Genomic DNA, 19,732 nt, shown 5'->3' on the forward strand with positions numbered 1-19,732 from the left:
TGTTATATATACACATAATATATGTTTAAGTAATATCCCCTTCATACTACACCTACCAAGCTTCATCTCTGCACTCCCCTATGGTAGACTGTTAGAGAATGCCTATGGCATTAAGTCCGCCTTTATACTTTCTAGTATAAGAAGTTATAAATAAATAAATAAATAAATATTTTCTCATTCCGTATCTCTGTTTTATAGACTCTGAAACGTGAACAGTTTAAATTGTAATAACGAGAGTATCTGAATCAGGAGTAGTAGTCTCGGTGGCCGGGGCGAGTTCACCACGTAATGTCCCATTGTGTCGCCGTCAAGCGGCCGCGACGGCTGACGGATTACCGAGCTCTTTAGCCGCTTATTGATACATGCGGCTTTTGTGCCGACGCCTTTGGACATGGCCGACATTTGTCGCGGTGTTTCGGGCAAATGTCACTGGAGAGCATAACGACAGTATGAACATCCGATTGTGATGATGAATGGATATTGAATTAAACGATGGGGGATTTATTTTTACTAAATATTTTAAAGCTTTTCAACTGTTTCGGTTTGCCTTAGCATGCGTGTGGCTTGTTTAGTGTAATTTTTTTTTTCTACCGAAACTTGATGGTTTATAGTCTAGAGAGACCATATCAGCGTTGAAAATTATCCAGCGAGAAACTCAGTGGGCTATCAATGGCCGTGGTCGGCCCTTCGAATGTTACCGAAGTTCATAGATACTAAAACGTGAAAGCCAATGCTCATTGTTTAACTAAGATTGAAACCTCAATTGTATTGGTACAACAGCGCTACGTCTGAATTTTAATAAATTGCTCAAATAATGACGATTGATATTTACATTGACGAATTAACTAATATGATGTAGATTATATTGAATTTTCTGAAGTTTGAAGAAGCCAAAAACATAAGACGTCCGATGCAGGTACCCGTATGGTACCGACTATACCAGTGTTAAATCCTGCAAGCGTATTTTTCTAAGCTTCCGGCTTTTTCTAAGGTGACACATATGAACGATAAGGTAGAATGATAAGGTGAACATGTATTCGTGGACGACGTCCACGATGAAGCAATAATATTTTGTACCAAACATCAAGCTCGCAAAATTCATAAATTTGTAATAACTGAGGTGAGGTTTTAAGGTGCTATAATACCGCTTATTTTTGTGGCGTAGTAGCGATTAATACTCTTGAATAGTAGGGGTTATTCTATTCAATTGAGACTTCGACCACATGCTTCAAGGTGAGCTGAGGTAACCTCGTCGGAAGGCCTAAATGCTCCTGCCAGCTCTCTAGACCAAGTAGGTCATTCGTCCATTTAAGCAATAAACAAGCAATAAGCAATCCATATATCATTATAAAAGTGAGAGAGTTTGAAGTTATCACTAGAATCGTCGCGGAAGGTAAATTAAGTCACGTACAATTTAGGTGCAGATTAAGAGTTGTACACCAATGACCCTAGCGATTAGTAGTTGGAGTAGGAAGCGGTCTACGGTTCGAAACGTAAAGCTGCCAGTAATTGCGGCTTCGTCGCTATCCCGTGGAATCCTCACTTATCCCCGTGGATGTTTGTCAGTGACGTCTAATCAATACTAAGTCGGGGAACTCGTAGCTGTGGGTAGAATGCTTGCACACTACCAATGACCACTGTTCGTATCGCATAGCATCGAATCTGTGAGGTTTTTTGATTGGTAAATTTTATGTGATTTGTTTTTTGTTTACAATAATTTTAATGAAATAGACAAATTAATAGGTAATCCTTCCGGGTTTAATTTGTGGTTAATTTCTCGCATGATTGGATTGGACACTGGTGGACAGTAGCTGGATGGGGGTGAGCGTGTTAAATATTCTCCTTTCACTAATTATTCAAACCGAGGAACATGAGTTAAGACTTATGTCGGTAAGCCGAAAAATCCGCATGTAAAACGTACAAAAAAACAAAAAAATGTACTACCCAAAAATACAAGTATTTCCGCGCGGATCGGTGCCTATTTCTGCCGTGAAGTAGTAATTCGTTTCGGTTTGAAGGGTAGGGTAGCCGTTGTAACTATACTTGAGACCTTAGAACTTATATCTCAAGGCGGGTGGCGCATTTACCTTGTAGATGCCTATGGGCTCCAGTGGCCATTTAACACCAGGTGGGCTGTGAGCTCGTTCACCCAACTAAGCAATAAAAAAAACGCTGAAAGTTTAAACAAAAAAAAAAAACAATAGCTGATAAATTATCGAACTAAGTAACTAACTGAATACCGGTGTCATAGTTTTCTTTCACCGGAGTGCTGCTGCGGGTACACGGCTGCATACGACGCGCAAGTCATCCAAAAATCTCGGCGGCGATCACAGATTACAAACAAAAAGTTAGGCGCGTCCTAATCTGACGTCGCATCGACTGATCATCGACTGATCATGATTTACGAACACGCTCAACGCTGATTCGGCTCTCTCAGTTAACAATTATTGACTTTTGTTTATGAACTCGGCTGAGATCAGATTCTCTCACAGCTCGACCACGAGCAGAGCAAGACGTGAGTACCTAATAATATACAGTTCTGCGGCTAAGCAAATGAGTTTATGATAGCCGTGACGCGATCTCAGTTCGATACTAAAATGCCTTGATTCTGCAATAGGTCAGACTACTTATGGAATTCGTAACGAGTTGTGATTTATTATTTCGTTACGCTCCGAATTGGTCGAGTTTTCGATTATAATGGCAACCAGGTTCGGTCCGGTACTGTCAAGCTTGCATTACGAAATACGTAATTGTTTTTTTTTTTGTAATGGCTATATTTTAAAGACCTTAAAAACTAATCCATCAACGTTGTGTTTCAAGTGGTTTTTTTTTTGGTGCGAAGCGAGGATATTGATCGATCACCACGCGACTTTTGTTTAGTGTGCGAGTTCGTGGAGTTAAGACAGCCATATAGCGCAAGCCGCGCCCTACGTCAGCTCACCTGTCCGATTAGCATCACCTCTTTTGTACGGGTCATTTGCTCACCGAATACCACGTCACAAATTAAAATCTGTTTCGTTATGCCATGTCATAGAATCTAGCTGACGCGTAGACATTCCTGCGTGTTAGATGGTGACTAATAGCCATAAAAATTCAACGTTTTTAATGTTGACAGGAGTTGCGTGATACCGTTTCCAATTAGATCGATAAGCACTCAACAATATCGAATGTCCAGTCGTTTTGTTAGATTACAAAAACAATTCGCCGTCCGCAGGGAAGCCCTTGCTTCCTGTGTTCTTGGGTATGTTAATCCAAATTAAAAGCAGCGATGGGTACCAAATGTCGAGCATTAAATGAATGGCCCTAGAGACTCCATTACGGGCAATAAAATGCCTATTATTATCGAGAGCCGAAAAGCTGATGCACGCGATGCAATTACTTGATTGGTGGTGTTCTGGCCGGCTCGGGCAGAGCTGTGATTGATGGTGTACATAATTAGAAAACACTTCAGCGTATGTCTTCATTGAAGCAATCTTAATTGCCAGCAGCACTTACCTCGCTGACTCAAACAGCACACGCTACCGAAATTCAGCTTTATGTTTTTCTTATCGACCGTTTCATGTATGAAAAACACGTTCGGTTTTATACAGAGATAAAATTATTCTATATCATAGTGCCTAACGATTGGCGGATTGGTACGATAGTTGCAATGTGTGTTCCAACAAGAAACGAATTCAATAGTTTTACTTTTCGCTACGGCTTAATGCCTACAATAAAGCGATGATGATATAAATTAAGGAAACTTCTTTTACGGCTTACGGTCTCGCGTTTTTAATTGTCACAATATATTATTTCCGATGTTTCAAACACTTTATAGTTTTCGTGGTCACATACTACTACGATTGAATTTTAATTTGAATAATTTAGTTCAGTAATTTACATTGCTTAGATATATAACTTTAATATCATTCTGAGAAGAGACTAAGCTGGTTTTGCATATGATACAAGCCATCGGGCGGAGAAAGATCTTGATAGCCGACATCGCGCAGATTTATAGCGTTCGAACCGATAACGCGGATATTTCCGGACAATATTGATATTTTCAGCTCGCTACGTATCTGGCTATTAACTTCCAACGCGTTAAAGTACTTTGTAAAGTGTACGCCTGAATCATTCGAACGTTTATTATAAACACATTTTGGTGCGTTGCGATAAACAGTTGGTATTCACAATAAATTGTTATTGGAAAGTTTTGGAAATATTACAGTGGATATAAAGGAAAGATGCACTCGCAATGCTGAGTATTCTTCATGATTTAGTGTATAAAAAACAAAGAAAAAAAACCCAATCATAATAATATTAGGAGTAGCGTTATCTTTATCGCAGTGCGTCCAGACAATCCTGGACGACGCCGCCACAGTCGGCCCACAAGTAATCAACCTATTAATAAGGGGCTCAGTACTAATGCGACCAATTAAAACAGCGACTTCCGTCTTGAGACGCCCGCAGTTTTTGGGTTCGTTCCAGCCGGATTAGGATAGCTTTGTAAAACTTACGATGTATTTTAAATGGTACCGGCCCTTATTCGCACGATTTGGTTTTATTTCGCGTCAATTAGAATGTGCATCTTTATTTATATTATATTTATCGCTTGTAATTTTAGCCGGGAGCGAATATTAAATTAGGAGCGTAACCGTGTTGACAGTACAGAAGGATGAAGCGACGTCAGTGCAGTTTCTTTGATAAATCAAAGGCGTCAGTATATTCCATTGCACAGTTTACGACCAGAGACGCGGCATGCTCTCAGACTAACTGGACCATGGACGCACAACTAAAGCGACATATGATTTTCAAAAGGAATGAATAGCTTAGTATCTTCTTAGGTTTTCGCGAATAACAGTCGTGCTCAAAGTTTTCTTTATTTTAATTTAGAAGTGGAAGTTTTTATAAAAGCTACAGTTTTCGTGGTCAACAATCACACTTTCAAAACGTACGAAAAACTGTAACAGTAATGCATCCGTGATGGTGCGGCAGTGGAAATAAAAAAGTGGAATTATTGAACGCAAGATTACTAAATCACTTGGTAGTTTGTGGTTAAATGACTTTTAAATTTAGAGATCCTTTAGTATTTGTAACAAATTTTCATTAGCCTAATCTGTATCTATATATGTATGTAACATTTCCACAAACTTCAAGTCGTCCGATTGCTTATATTTACACAATTATCAAGAGCTGATGATAATTAATAATTTTATCATTTTGATCCAGGCTCCAAGGGAAACAGCATCAAAAATAATTATATTAATTCTTAGGCTAGCTATTGAAATGTGTTATTATTTTGAAGTATCTAATTGATTGCAACGGTAAAACGTTCAAATAATTAAGTGGCGTGCTGTTTCTGGAAGCAATACATTTAGACTTATTAAGAGGCGATATCGTTTATGCATTATAATCGGACTACCGCGAAGCTCCAACTCAAAAACATGATTCCATCAACGCGGCCATATCGAGGCACGTCACTTTCGATTGCAAATAAACAGACCTTTTTGGTTCTTGCACGTTTTGTGATCATCATTCAAATGTATTATCTATATATATATTAATACGTGAAGCAAAAACTTTGTATCCCTTTTTACGAAAATTGCGCGGACGGAGGAGTATGAAACTTTCCACATTTATAGAGAATATAGAGAAGAAGTGCACAATGCTAATATTTTTTAAAAATAATGCATAAAAGATACATGAAATCAATCAAGAAAACATTACACACACTACATACCATGTATTTGACGCACACAGGCATGCATAGTATTTATTGTCAAACTTTTGTTCTTGACGTCTGTTGTCAAATTGAGAATAGATTAAATATTGTTTGTCTTTATTAATATTTTTTATAGCCTTGGCAAAATTTGTGATTATGAAGTATAAAATACAATCATAATAGTGTAAAAGCTTACAATTCCAATTAATTATAGTCGAATTTCGACTACTGCGGGACCACTAGTCTATACTAATATATAAATCTAGTCGTTTTTACGGATGTTCCGTTATAACTACTGAACCATGCATCCGATGGACTTAAAACTTGGTATCCATGTAGAAAATACGTGTACTTAATGGATAGGCTAATATTTATATGAGTGTTGAACTCGTTACACCAGTTGCGGGGGCGTTAATGATGAGAATCTTTGTGGGGGTGAGAAATAATAATGTTAATTTTAAATGCCCAGCGAAGCGGACGGGTACAGCTAGTTTATTATAACTACGTTAAAATTTTACTTTTAATTACCACATTCTCGATGAGGTTTTCGTTTGAATACATCGTTCTATAATAACGATGTCATGAGACCAAACATCTGCTCGGAAACATCTTTCTTCGCATAAACGGTTGGTGATCACAATTGTCACCAATTAACAGCGTGTGGGCCAACAAAAAATCAAGACCACCTTAGTAGGAAGCACCTTGGTTAATGTGCCAGTTGACAAACCGAAGTGTCGAGGGCGAAAAAACAGTTTCGCCAACCACAGACAGGGACGTGCCAACTTAGCGGCTCATCTGTCCAAACATATGGACCGCCAACGGTGATTCGAAGAGTTACACATTCTGACCGTTTTTTTTACTTTTTTTGCTTCATGTTGTAACCTTATGTCTGGAGCTGTTGATAGACTTCATATTGACTCACATAAATAAAGAATTCGATGTTTCTTGATAGTTTTGAGTTAAGCGAATTACGCGAATTACCTACATGCGAATTAAATTCAGTAGAATTTTCTGAAAATTTAACATTACGCTTTGTTTGTATTTTATCTCTAGGTATTGATTAATTTGTATTGTTTTTTCTTTCATATTATGTTGGTTTAATTTATGAAATCCCAATTTGTATGTTATAGTTTTTAAATACAGCTGATATTTCCTAAAATATATATAACTTATCTATATATTAATACGTGAAGCAAAAACTTTGTATCCGGACGGAGGAGTATGAAATTTTCCACACTTATAGAGAATATAGAGAAGAAGTGCACAATGCTATTTTTTTTTTAAATAATGCATAAAAGATACATTAAATCAATAAAGAAAACATTACACACACTACATAATATGTATTTGACGCACACACGCATGCATACTATTTATTGTCAAACTTTTGTTCTTGACGTCTATTGTCAAATTGAGAATAGATTAAATATTGTTTGTCTTTGTTAATAGTTATAGTGTAGTTTTGGCGAAATTCGTGATTATCGAAGTATAAAATACACACATAATAGTGTACAAACTTACAATCCCAATTAATTATAGTCGAATTTCGACTACTGCGGTACCTCTAATAAATTAGTAATAAGAGATAACGTGTCAGTGAAATAATAAATGGGCACTAAAGTGATTCTTCCTTTAAAATTCACGTTAAATTGCACACGATTACGTTTTAAACGAAGACGTGTCTGATGCTTTTTCAATTGTTCGTAAAAAAAAGTATTTTCAAGTCATTGAACAGCTATTCCTACGACGCAGGGAGTCCGTGAACTTGCAATAAAAATGAGCAATTTCTCTTAAGTCATCGAATGAGCCCACACGGAAACCGACCGCAAACACGCTTATTGTATGGAACGAACATTAAATTTATACTAGGAGACGCCCACGATAACTCACTATTACCTACAATGGGTCTCGACTGAAAACGTCTTAATAGTGTCGCGAGTGAGTTGCGACCCAGTTGCCGTGATAAATGGCCCGCGCCGGGAGCTAACGAGCGACGTATGACGCCGGCAGATGTTGGACACTTCAGGAATTTGCGGTTCCGCTACTAGCTCGTAACGTTTACCCCGAGTACTAGTTTATTTATGGTGTTACCTGCGGTTCTATAAGCGATACTCTCACGACTGCGATGTTTGTGAAGCGATTTGATTAGAATTTTTCATTTTTAGGATGATGGTTATTTTACCAATATCTTACTTAATATAGTTTCAGAGCGAGAGTAATATATTTTCCTTCCGCCAGAGACAGAAGCAGATGGAGAAAGATCGTGCAAGAGAAAGTGATACAGAAGGGTGGGCACGACCCTCAGTATTGAGGAATACGACACAAGGAGGAAGAGGAGGAATATACTTTCATTTTTTTCCACTAGTTAGGAAAATATGGTTAAATTGTGAAATAATTACAAATCCTCATGTATCGAATGATCAAATGAAAATACTAAACAATGCTCTGGATTTAGTGGCAAATCGCTAGTGTTTTTGAAAATAAGTACCTAATTAAGTATCCAACCAGATTTTGCAGAACATTATTAGTCTGAATCGATTTTCTTGTTAAACTCAAATACAAATATGGAATGTGAAGCGTGTACATTGGATGTAGAGACCGAGCGGACTAGATATGTCTTCGTCACAATTTACATAAATGATATATGTGATCCGCCTAATGCTGTGCAGTGGTCATTTATTAAGCTGTAAGAAGGCCAAGTTGTGCTCGTCCCGCCGCATAGCACGCATGCCGGGCCGCATACGTCGACAGCGCTGCAGACATCGGACCACACTGAAACGGACACAATACTAAGGCCTCATCATGAATGAATGCCATCTTTGTTTCTGGGTCGACCTGTTGACACATGTAAATGTGCTCGAACACACGATCGAGATAAAAATTTTCAAGTTATCTTCATCAAAATTCTTTGTTGAGACCACATTCTTTCAAAGATGATACAATTTTTTTTTGTGCAAAATTTATATGTGAATCTCAACAGTTTGTTTGTGTCCACGTGTAATCGCACACGCCCTTCTGAAGTCGGTGGTCGAAGTACGGGTGGTCTCTATGCGTGCCTCCCGCGGGCGGCGTCAGCTTCACACATCTATGAGCTCTTTCACCGAAACGAAACGATTAAAACTCAAATAGATTTTATCTCTCTAGTCATAAGATACAATTTCGTTCGAGACAATAACGTTTAGATGTAACCTTTTCAAATAGTCGTTGCATCGAGCAACTCATTAAACATGATAGCGGGTCTACCGAAAGTAAAGATTTGGTCATAATAACGGATGGGTGTTAATTGCTATCCATAAGGCGTCAATAATTGTTTTTTAGCCACTAATGGCAATGGAAGTTCCGGGTTTTGAAAGTTTTTGTACAGTGTAATCAAGCCGTAATCAGCGGTTTGGTTGGAGCGTGTGAGCTACTCACGACGAGCGCTCTTCTTTGTAGAAAAATTATTGTTTTGGTTATTCTATTCGGGCGCGATTTTGACGAGTCGTGTGCGCATGAAGACATTAAAGATCTATTTGAACGCCTCTGTGTGGGCAATCATCACCATAATGTTCGTTCAAATTATGAGCAGCATGCAGCTTACGCTTCCTGTTCTAAAACTAATTGATTTTCAGAATTCATTGATTTATATTGGATATTTTTTTTTAGTCCAACTATTTGATAAATTCGAAATGCTAGCAGAGGAAAATTGTTTTTTGTTTTTGGAACGAAGTTCCTTATAGGACGATGCGGAGGGAATCCACCCTAACCGGGAAAAAACGTCCGTAACATAAGATTTTTATTAGTTAGTTATGTATAGTCTTAGTATGATGGCTATACAGTGTCTAATGTATAGTCTACGTGATGACGGTTATTATTATTATTATTCATATAAATATGTAGCTGTTTCTTTGTATATTATTATTATATATTTTTTATAAATCATTGTGAACAAAATAAGGTTGATAACTTTGTAATATTTTTTTTTTAAATAAAAAAATCATAATAAAAACTGTATACCCGAATAATTATTTTCTTTATACCTCGAATAGAATTTAAAATTAATATTTTTATAAAAAGGAACTTCGTTTCTAACCGGTGTCCCAAGACACCACACATCGTTTTTTATTGCTTAGTTGGGTGAACGAGGTCTCGGCCCATCAGGTATTAAGTGGTTACCCGAACCCATAGACATCTACAACGTAACCCACTCCGAGACATGAGTTCTAAGGTCTCCGTTTTTACAGTACAACGGTTGCCCCGCCCCTTCAAACCGAAACGCATTACTGCTTTACGGCAAAAATAGGCAGGGCGGTGGTATCTATCCGTGCGGACTCACAAGACTTCCTATCACCAGTAATTACGCAAATCATCATTTTGTGGGTTCGATATTTTATTACACGATGCTATTCCTTAATCGTGGAAGTCAATCGGAAACATTTGTTCGGAAACATATTTCATTATAAAAATTTGTACTTGCCGGGCGAAGAAAGAAGTCATGGCTCCGGAATATCCGGGAGTGGACCGGTATTGCCTCCGTCGAATAGCTGTTCCAGCTGGCTGCTGATAAAAATGAATATAGGAAACTAACGGCCAACCTTCAGGATTGAAGAGGCACTGGAAGAAGAAGAAGAATTACTTGCAGGCGGGACTTAAACACCGGTGCATCGCTAGGTATGAATACAACGTACGTCTTATCCTTTAAGCCACGACATTGATGGGTTTTATATATCAATAGGCCACGACGATGAACCATTTTATCTAGTAAACGTTAATAAAAAACAAGTAAGTACTTATCTTGCGTCGCAAAAAGACCACCGACGACCTCACTGGTGGTAAGTGACCTTGACTTTTACACCGCGGTATCCGTGTTCGATTCCCACTGAGAGTCAATATCTTTATAACAGATATTTAGTATCTTTTGATTTAGATGAAGTTTTTGTGACGTACATAGGTGTTTCCGCCTCTAGTGGCTTCGAAGGAGGTCCCATTTGTCTCCGCGGCTACTTGTTCAAAAGCATGGAACCAATTTTCATACAGACAGAGTTGTAAATGAGAATAGCTGTGGTTTATTACATACAAATTCTTTGGAATAAAATGGTTGTGCTAAGTAACTAAGTTAGAACTAAGTCGAACTAAGTGCCTGGTTCCCCGCTGAACGAGGGAACCGGTGGTCGTGTCGCTGAGGCCGCCGGTCCTGCGTCCGTGGGACGGTGGGATGGATGTAATGTGCTCTGCGTCAACCCTGTCCCGCCGTTTCAATAGCCCCGACTGGGCTCCGGCCCGGTCCGAGGTAGGGCGCCGGTTGTGAGAGGCAGGAGTTTTTAGTGAGGTTCAACTCCCACATACCCCACCTGCCGCGCGGGTGGGGATCCGGCGATTTTCTCCTGTGGAATGAAAAAAAAAAAGTGCCTGGTTCCAACCACCGACCTGTCGTAATGCAGCTCAGTTGTCCCTACAATTCAGACCCAGTCCACGGTGGACTGGTAGAGGCTGAGCACCAGCTTGACCGAAGCCACTCCACCAATCCTCCCCTGTGGCCCAGATTCCACCCTGCCCGTCCAGGACACCGTTCTATCTTCCGCGTTAGAAATGTCATATAAAGAAGTCGAAGTGGAGGACTGCATCCGCCGTATCTGAATATCCCCGGCGCTTAGGAACCTCTTAAGAGTTAGGAACGCTGCAATCTGGGGTTACGATCGATACCCCACAGAGTCAAACCGGAATGATTGCTTCATCTGCAGCCGGATGTTAAATCTCACTTAGACAAAGCCCAAAACGATAAATGGGATAGTTATTTATAAGAATTCCCACCCTCACACCAAGCTTACTAGCGACTAGCTAAGATCCTCAAGTTTTATTTATTTATTGCTTAGATGGGTGGACGAGCTCACAGCCCACATGGTGTTAAGTGGTTACTGGAGCACATATACATCTACAACGTAAATGCACCACCCACGAAACTCAAGTCCGAAACTATCGCCACTATGCCACCCCACGTACGCTCTTGAAACCAACCTCTAGCTTACAATGACAATGAAAAGACAGAGTTACTGGCCGATACAAGAACATTGCCCCAGCAGTACTCCGCGGACTTTAACACACCGAGTTAGTCGACAGGGAGGACGATAGTAGAGCTTCCCTGCCACCTTCCGACGTGTTGCCTCTTATTACCACTAGGGAAGTCGTTGAAGTAATCGAAAGCTGTCGAGGTCTCTGGCCCCGTGACCACGCCTACACGTTCGGCAAAGCTAGCATAGTCTCTCGAGGCAGCTAGCAATAGGTAGGTGTTTGAATTCGGAACGTCAAAGGCGTCAACGAGCGACGTCCGTTATGACGCTTTACCCCTTTCCATTTCCAGCCGTCAAGGGCGACACATCTGTTTCTTATTTCTTATAGTAATTAATTTTAAATTCTTTATTATGTCACTTATAGATAAATAAAAATATCAAACTAATAATACAGTCCACTCTTATTCACAACGCAACAGTAGGCAAAAAAGGAAGATTGTAGTCTACAAGAGCATAGTAGCAGGCTACAGACTTAATTAGCAAGCACAAAATTGAAATGGAGGATCCATTCTGCACATTAACTGAAAGTGTCAAGATGTATTCAAATTATGAATTGCCTACTGAGTTTATCACTGGATCTTCTTAGTAGGTCGCGATTCCGATCCCGTGGTAAATTCTGCGCAGCATTGCTCTTGAAAATTTAGAAAATTTAGAAAGTTAGAAAAATTCTTTTAGGTTGAGCCAGTGAGCTTACCCTTCGTATCTGGAATAGTCCCTGAGGCTGCCAGCAAATATGTAGGAAAAAAAATATGGGCCGTTCTACCGCACCACAGGAATACTATATATACTATATTAGGACTATAGGAATAACATAAAATTTCTAGTATCACATATGATATAATAAAAAATAAAAGAAATAAAATAGCCTACAAATAATATGAAGGGTAAGGGAAATAATCTTACAAACAAAATTTCTGCACAGCGAGGGCGGAATCCGATAGATTCTATCGCAAAACCCACTATTTTCCATCGTATACGGCTATATTTTTGTCAATTTTTCGTCTGACATATCTCATTTCCTATTCAGAAAAACACGGAGTAGACGTGAAGTTGGAAAACAAGGGAAATGGAAAAAGAGCGTCTCGTTCAAAACGACAGATAATCGTGTTAGCCGGCCGCACCGGAGAATAACTGATGGGAGGCGCTCGGTGCACCGAACCCAATGAGATTGCGCTGTTTTTTCCGCTGAGAACCCAACGAGACAAACAACGGATGCAAATTCGTGTTGACACCACGATCCGTCTTGTTCGCCTCTCCGGAGACTAGTTCCTGTACAAATAGAACCGTGATTGAGGCACGCCCCAGCGCTTCATTTCTAAGTAACAACGTTTCAGTTATTTTTCTGGCTACAATACGTAAAAGTACCTATTCTGTTTAAGCAATAAATAAGCTTCAGTGAGAGGTGAACGCTAGCAGTTTAGTTTCGCTTAATCTTGAAAACAAACTGGCGTAGTATCGTAAAATGAGAGCGACACGATAGCACGGTCTGCAGCGCGCAGTTGCCGACTCTGCGATCTGTGACCTTGCCGGATGATGTATAGTTTTCACACAGAGCACTTTAAAAGGATGATCTCAATTAAGTTTATTGTTTACTAGCGATTTTTATGTTACTCGACGTTATAAACAGAATAAAGTTTGGTTTAAAAAAATATTCTAAATCATTTTCTTTCTATTCTATTATTGATGGCAGCATTAATACTATTTAGAATCTGTGTAGTGTACGAATGATCCAGAGGTCGTGTCTCTGGATGCGGCACCGTCCAATAAATATATTGTTTCGCGCAGAGCCAGCTCAGATAAAGCAAGCTCGCGCCTCGCTCTGCCTCGCTGCCTTCGGGTGGGGCTACACGAACAGCGACAATCTAACTTTTTCTATTTCATATAAATCATAAAGTCGTATCGTATAGCTTGTTCTGTATAAAATTAATATTAATAAAACACAAATCATACTGTAGAAGAGTACAATCTCGTACGGCATATTTTTTTCAAGTATTTTAAACACAATAATGCATTGAGAAAACAGATGACTGGAGTTTATTTATTTGGTAGTACGGGTTCTATGAAATTCAATTGTTAAATTAACCTAATAATAACACAAAAGTATTGAATGTTTAAAACTATGCAATATTGTGATAACCGATTTTCATTCGACTTTAATTTTCACTCGTAAATATATTTTGTTGAGTAACAATTTAGTTTAAAATAAATTTGCAACAAGTTGAAAAAAAAATAGACAACACAATTCACTCTAATTCCGTAATAAACTATATAAATAATTAATATTTTTTATATACTGCTTAGATTAACGTATATGTTAATCATATTGAGATCTTATAAACGGTGGAAACTTGAAGAGTGGTTTTAATTAACATCATTGTTCTTATTAACAGCAAAAAGTATTGTTTTATGAAATCATACTTCATACCTCTTCGACTTTCTAATGTAAAACAGTTTTTATACTTCACTTAGTTTTTTTTTTCGTTTAGCATCAGTACGAATACTTATATTACAGTAATTACACATCATAGTAACAATAATACAGCCGAATTTCTTCGGACCTTATCAGCGGGTCGCGGTTCCAATCCGATAGTAGATGCATTCGCGAAGCAGCTGCCCTTGACACGTTAGGTCTCCTTCGGAGGCGCTCGGGCAGCTGTTAGCAAATCCCAACCCTCCTGGCTGAGATATGAATAAATTGACTGAAATGGCTAGGGTGACAGAAGATACACATGCGGACTTACGGAGTAAATAGTCAGCAATAGATACACCTTATACCGAAACTTAGCTAATACCTAACAAGATAATTATTGTAAAGAGAATAAATATCTCCGCTGTTAGAAGGACCACAATGTTAGGTCCCCGTCCGGAACAGTGTCAGCCAAATGCGGAGAGCTTGGCGTTTGCACATTATGACTGTGTATGCTTATATTATAAGGCCTTATTTTTTTTTAATTTAAAAATTCATAATCAGAAGTTTGTAAGCGTTGAAGGGATTGGTTTATTGGTTGACTCAAATATTTAGGAGCAAATGAGTATTACTTTCTTATATATCAATATAATAATTAAGACTAAGTTTAATCTAAATTATAGGACAACGATATATGAATATATCCTATGGAGAATGTATGTACGTTAATTTATCTGTGGTCCTTCATTATTGTATGTTATTTTAATATTTTTTATATAATCATTCCCTTTAAAAATAACACAATACGAATACTTTTTTTTACTGATCGATAATCTTTATCAGGCAAATAAACACAACAGACCTCTTTTAGAAGACATGAAATAAATTTTTCAACGTCCCACAAAAGCCGATTCACTGGTTTTTTCTTCTTTTAAATCTTTGTTTTGCATTGACGTCTCCCAAAAGGATTGCTTCATTTGGAATTGCTGAAGCCACGGCTACATTTTAAAAGCAAGGGAGCGAACAAACGGAGCCTTAGAGAAACCGATACGATTTAGCAGTCCCGGGAGAATGTCCGCTGAACCCGGAATGTATTGTCAACCTACGCTACAGGCTTAAGTACATACGGAGAATTTAATTTGTCGAAATACTACATACATAGTATTGTTGGGCTAATTTTATATTAACTTAATTTTGTATTTTTTTTGTTGTCTATATCTAATATGCAAGTCGTCACTTTCTTTTTTTTTTTCCTCCTACCTAAGCTGATAGCCTTGAGAGGCTATTTCAGCGTAACTTTAACTAGTAGCTGAGCTCACGGGGCTCAAACCGGAGTGATCCTAACACTGACCCTAGCAAGAGCAGTGCTTCGCAGAATCTACCACCGCATCGGTAACGCGATCCACTGAGAAGATCCGGCGAGAAACTCAGTGGGCTATTTCTTTTTAAGGTGTATGTCCGCTATTAAAAGTTGGCCATTAGTACTGCAAGCTTGTCCTTATCTGTCGCAAAGCAAAACATCTGATTTTCAAGCAGTGGTGGTCCATGTGTGTTCTGAGTATTAAGAAGAGTAAGTACGTTCTGATTTAAGAAAGACAAACACGATCTTTATATTCTTCCAAAGACAATAGATTTGCTTTGTAAAGTAAACACAATTTGTGGTGAGCAATAAACAGTCCATTTAGTGATCCCACTTAGATACGCATCCGAAAGCTCTTAATCACGATAAAAGTAGTAGCGTCAAGTGTCACACATTAATTAAAGTCCGACCTTCGTAATTTATTCATGTGATACGGAGAAAGACCCACAATTGTATGTTCTTGTATACCGATACTATTAGGTATCTATAGCAGCATATATTTTTAAATATATACGTTATTAAAATGTGTTTGGTAGTTGGTCGCTGAACGATTTTCAAATATTAAAATGAATGCTTTTTTACTGGATTTGTTAATAAAATATTGGTATCCATAGATCTCTCTAGCAACACATTTAGATGCTCTAGAATTAATAGGAAACTACCCTCTGTATTCCGACCTTTCGCTCAAATCCAATAGTTTTTAAATTAATTTGTCTTGATGATTGAGATTTTGATCTGAACTTTCCGAAATTTTAATCAACCACCAGGAATCATTTGCGGAATTTAACTTATGATTTAGTATTTTCTTTTTTTATTGCATATGGGTGGACGAGCTCACAGCCCACCTGGTGTTAAGTGGTTACTGGAGCCCATAGACATCTACAACGTAAATGCCGCCACTAACTTAGATATGAGTTCCAAGTCTCAGTATAGTTACAATGGCTGCCTCACCCTTCAAACCGAAACGCATTACTGCTTCACGGCAGAAATAGGCAGGGTGATGGTACCTACCCGAGCGGATTCTCAAGAGGTCCTACGACCAGTAAAAATCTTTAAATATTCGTAAATACATACTATATCTGACCTAAGCATACATATTAATTATAGTGTATTGCATGTATATTCAAATTATTATTCCTTAAGTTAATTGTTTTTGGTTTAGTTGTATTCATTTCTAAAAAGGTTTTAAGATATGTCCGCGTATTACAAATCTTACCGGAGTTCTACTTACATTGTGTTTAAGAATAGTTTTAACTTTTAAGTGCCGAAATGTCACTGCAGTCCCACGACAATTAAAAACCAACTTTCACAGTGCCAAGAATTTTTATTCGTTACTTTGACTATTTTTATTATTCTAGATGCTAAGTAATGTAGCAGATGTAGTAAAAATATAGAATGAATGTTAGTATATGTTTTTTTTTTGTTACCTAATGATTTATGTGCGTTTTTTATCCGATTGAGTTGAATTTTTGTAGAGGTTTTCATACTTCAAGGTTTTTTTTCGTGGTACAATCAACACAGGATAAGTTTTTTTTTCCTACCTATGCTGATAGCCTTGAGCGGCTATTTCAGCTTCGCCCTAACGTTTGTAGGGCTCGCGGGGCTCAAACCGGAGAGTTGCTAACACTGACCCTAGCAAGAGCAGTGCTTCGCAGAATCACCACCGGATCGAAAACGCGACCCACTGAGAAGATCCGGCGAGAAACTCAGTGGGCTGTGTCTATGGGCAGGATAAGTGGCGAATATCATTAACAAATAACTATTGTTTATATATTCAGCGATTATTACGATGAAGTGTTTTCATTTTACTGGTTATAATTATTATTTTTATTGCTTAGATGTGTGGACGAGCTCACAGCCCACCTGGTTGTAAGTTGTTACTGGAGCTCATAGACATCTACGTTGTAAGTCCGCCACCCACCGTGAGATATAAGTTCTAAGGTCTCAAATATAGTTACAACGGCTGCCCCACCCTTCAAACCGAAACGCATTACTACTTCATGGCATAAATAGGCAGGGTGGTGGTACTTACCCGTGCGGACTCACAAGTAGTCCTACCACCAGTAAAACAACGTTGCATCGTTCGATATGAATGCACTTTTCCTTCGGGCAACGACGACTTCAAATTCCAAAATATTTAAATTAATAGGCAAATTTCTTAGTATATTTCGTTTTCGACGGTAAGATTACTTATCATCTATACTAATATTATAAAGAGGAAAGATTTGTTTGTTTGTTTGTTTCGAATAGGCTCCGAAACTACTAGACCGATTTGAAAAATTATTTTTCCATTAGAAGCCGACATTGTCCCTGATGAACATAGGCTACTTTTTTTATATTTTTTTTTTTTTTTTGTTTCATGTGTGTTTTAATGTTTCCGAAGCGAAGCGAGGGTGGGTCGCTAGTCTTTCTATAAAGTTACAAACTATACTTCTATAAAGTTCTATAAAGTTACAAACCATACTTCTATAACTTCTATAAAGTTCGAATGTAATACGTGTGCTTACTTGAATAACTTAATATTAAAGTACAGTTGAAATGTACTGGGTTCGTGCTCAGTAGTATCTATCTATCCGTTATGATTTAGCTGTTTCAATAACAGGATGGTGCTAAAATTTTATTGTGGCGGCACAAGCAGAGTTATAAGATGCAGCTGTCTTTGGGATTGTACGTAATAGAATTGTTAGAACAATGTTATTGCCTTGTATCAGTTGCAGAAGTTATAGTTACAGGTGTAATATGTTAGTCTAAGTTTTTGATAACGACATTGTATTTAGCTTCGCGAGTCAGAGGTCACTATGAGAAAGTTCAGAATCTCAAAATGCCTGTTTTTAAACAAGCATTTGTTGTTGTTTTTTTTTATTTTTTTTTTGTTTGTGTTTTCTATACTAATAATATTATAAAGAGAAAAGATTTGTTTGTTTGTTTGTTTCGAATAGGCTCCGAAACTACTGGACCGATTTGAAAAATTCTTTTTCCATTAGAAGCCGACATTGTCCCTGATGAACATTGGCTACATTTTTTAATTTTTTTTTCATTTTTTTTTTTTTGGTTTAATGTGTGTTTTAATGTTTCCGAAGCGAAGCGAGGGCGGGTCGCTAGTATATTATAAAGAGGAAAGATTTGTTTATTTGTTTGTATTGAATAGGCTCCGAAACTACTGAACCAATTTTAAAATTTCTTTCACTGTTTGGAAGCTACACTATTCCCGAGTGACATAGGCTATAATATTTTTTGAAAAAAATTAGCGATCCTTACTTAAAACTCCAATAATGTAACCCAAGGTGTAAAAAAATTACCTAAAATATTCTTTACATCGCGTGCCCTGCGAAAACTATTGATGATAGAATAAAATACCTACCTAATGTACTACGACTTTGTAGAACACATTATTATTTACAAAAAGTGTCGCGACAGCATATGTCTAACTATTATAGTTATACCGCAATATGTGTTCTTTTATTTAAAAAAATAAAACGTCAAATATCGTTAAATTTTTTATTAAAGACCCGAGTGAAGCCGGAGTGAGCCGCTAGTTTGAAATAAGCTTGTGTTAATAACGAAGCTTAGGTTTCTAATTTTTCTGGAGTTTGTCATCGTTTCTTATGCGAAAATTATGAAGAATTACTGTTATCATAAATTGAATGTAATTTTATATAATTATGCATTATTTAAGGTGCATTCACGACTAGTTACGACTGGATTTTTTTGCCTATGTTTATAATGGTTCACATTTCTAATTTAAGGTAGACCGTTTACTAGTTCATCTGTAGTTGCAATTAAAATAAAAAAATAAAAGACATGCCCACTGAGTTTGATTCACCGGTTCTTCTAATGACTGTGGCTCTTCTTAGAACCGATGGCACAGCTTATTTCGAATTTATTTATATTATAGTACTAGCGGTCCGCTCCGGGTCCGCTCGGGTCTTTAACAAAAAATTCAACTATATTTGACGTTGTTTTATTTTTTTAATCAAAGAACACTTATTGCGGCATAACTATAATAGCTAGACATATTATTATGCTGTCGCGATGTAAAGTACATTTTAAGTAATTTTTTTACACCTTGGGTTACATTATAAGAGTTTTGGTAAGGATCTCAAATTTTTTTCAAAAAAGATTATGGCCTGTATCACTCGGGAATAGTGTAGCTTCCAAACAGTGAAAGAATTTTTCAATTCGGTTCAGTACTTTCGGAGCCTATTCAATACAAACAA

The 19,732-nt window shown here is 37.7% G+C and overlaps 1 long non-coding RNA gene across 1 annotated transcript in view; it reads left to right on the top strand.

Moving 5' to 3' along the window:
* The window catches only part of LOC134198800 (uncharacterized), a 29,707-nt gene extending 20,262 nt beyond the window's left edge, over nt 1-9,445 (top strand). Inside the window, exon 3 of the long non-coding RNA XR_009973000.1 lies at nt 7,940-9,445. This is a non-coding gene — a long non-coding RNA (uncharacterized LOC134198800). The remainder of the gene's footprint in view (nt 1-7,939) is intronic.
* Nucleotides 9,446-19,732: the final 10,287 nt, after the last annotated feature.

The sequence above is a fragment of the Bombyx mori genome, chromosome 4, assembly GCF_030269925.1.
Source record: "Bombyx mori chromosome 4, ASM3026992v2".
NCBI lineage: Eukaryota > Metazoa > Arthropoda > Insecta > Lepidoptera > Bombycidae > Bombyx > Bombyx mori.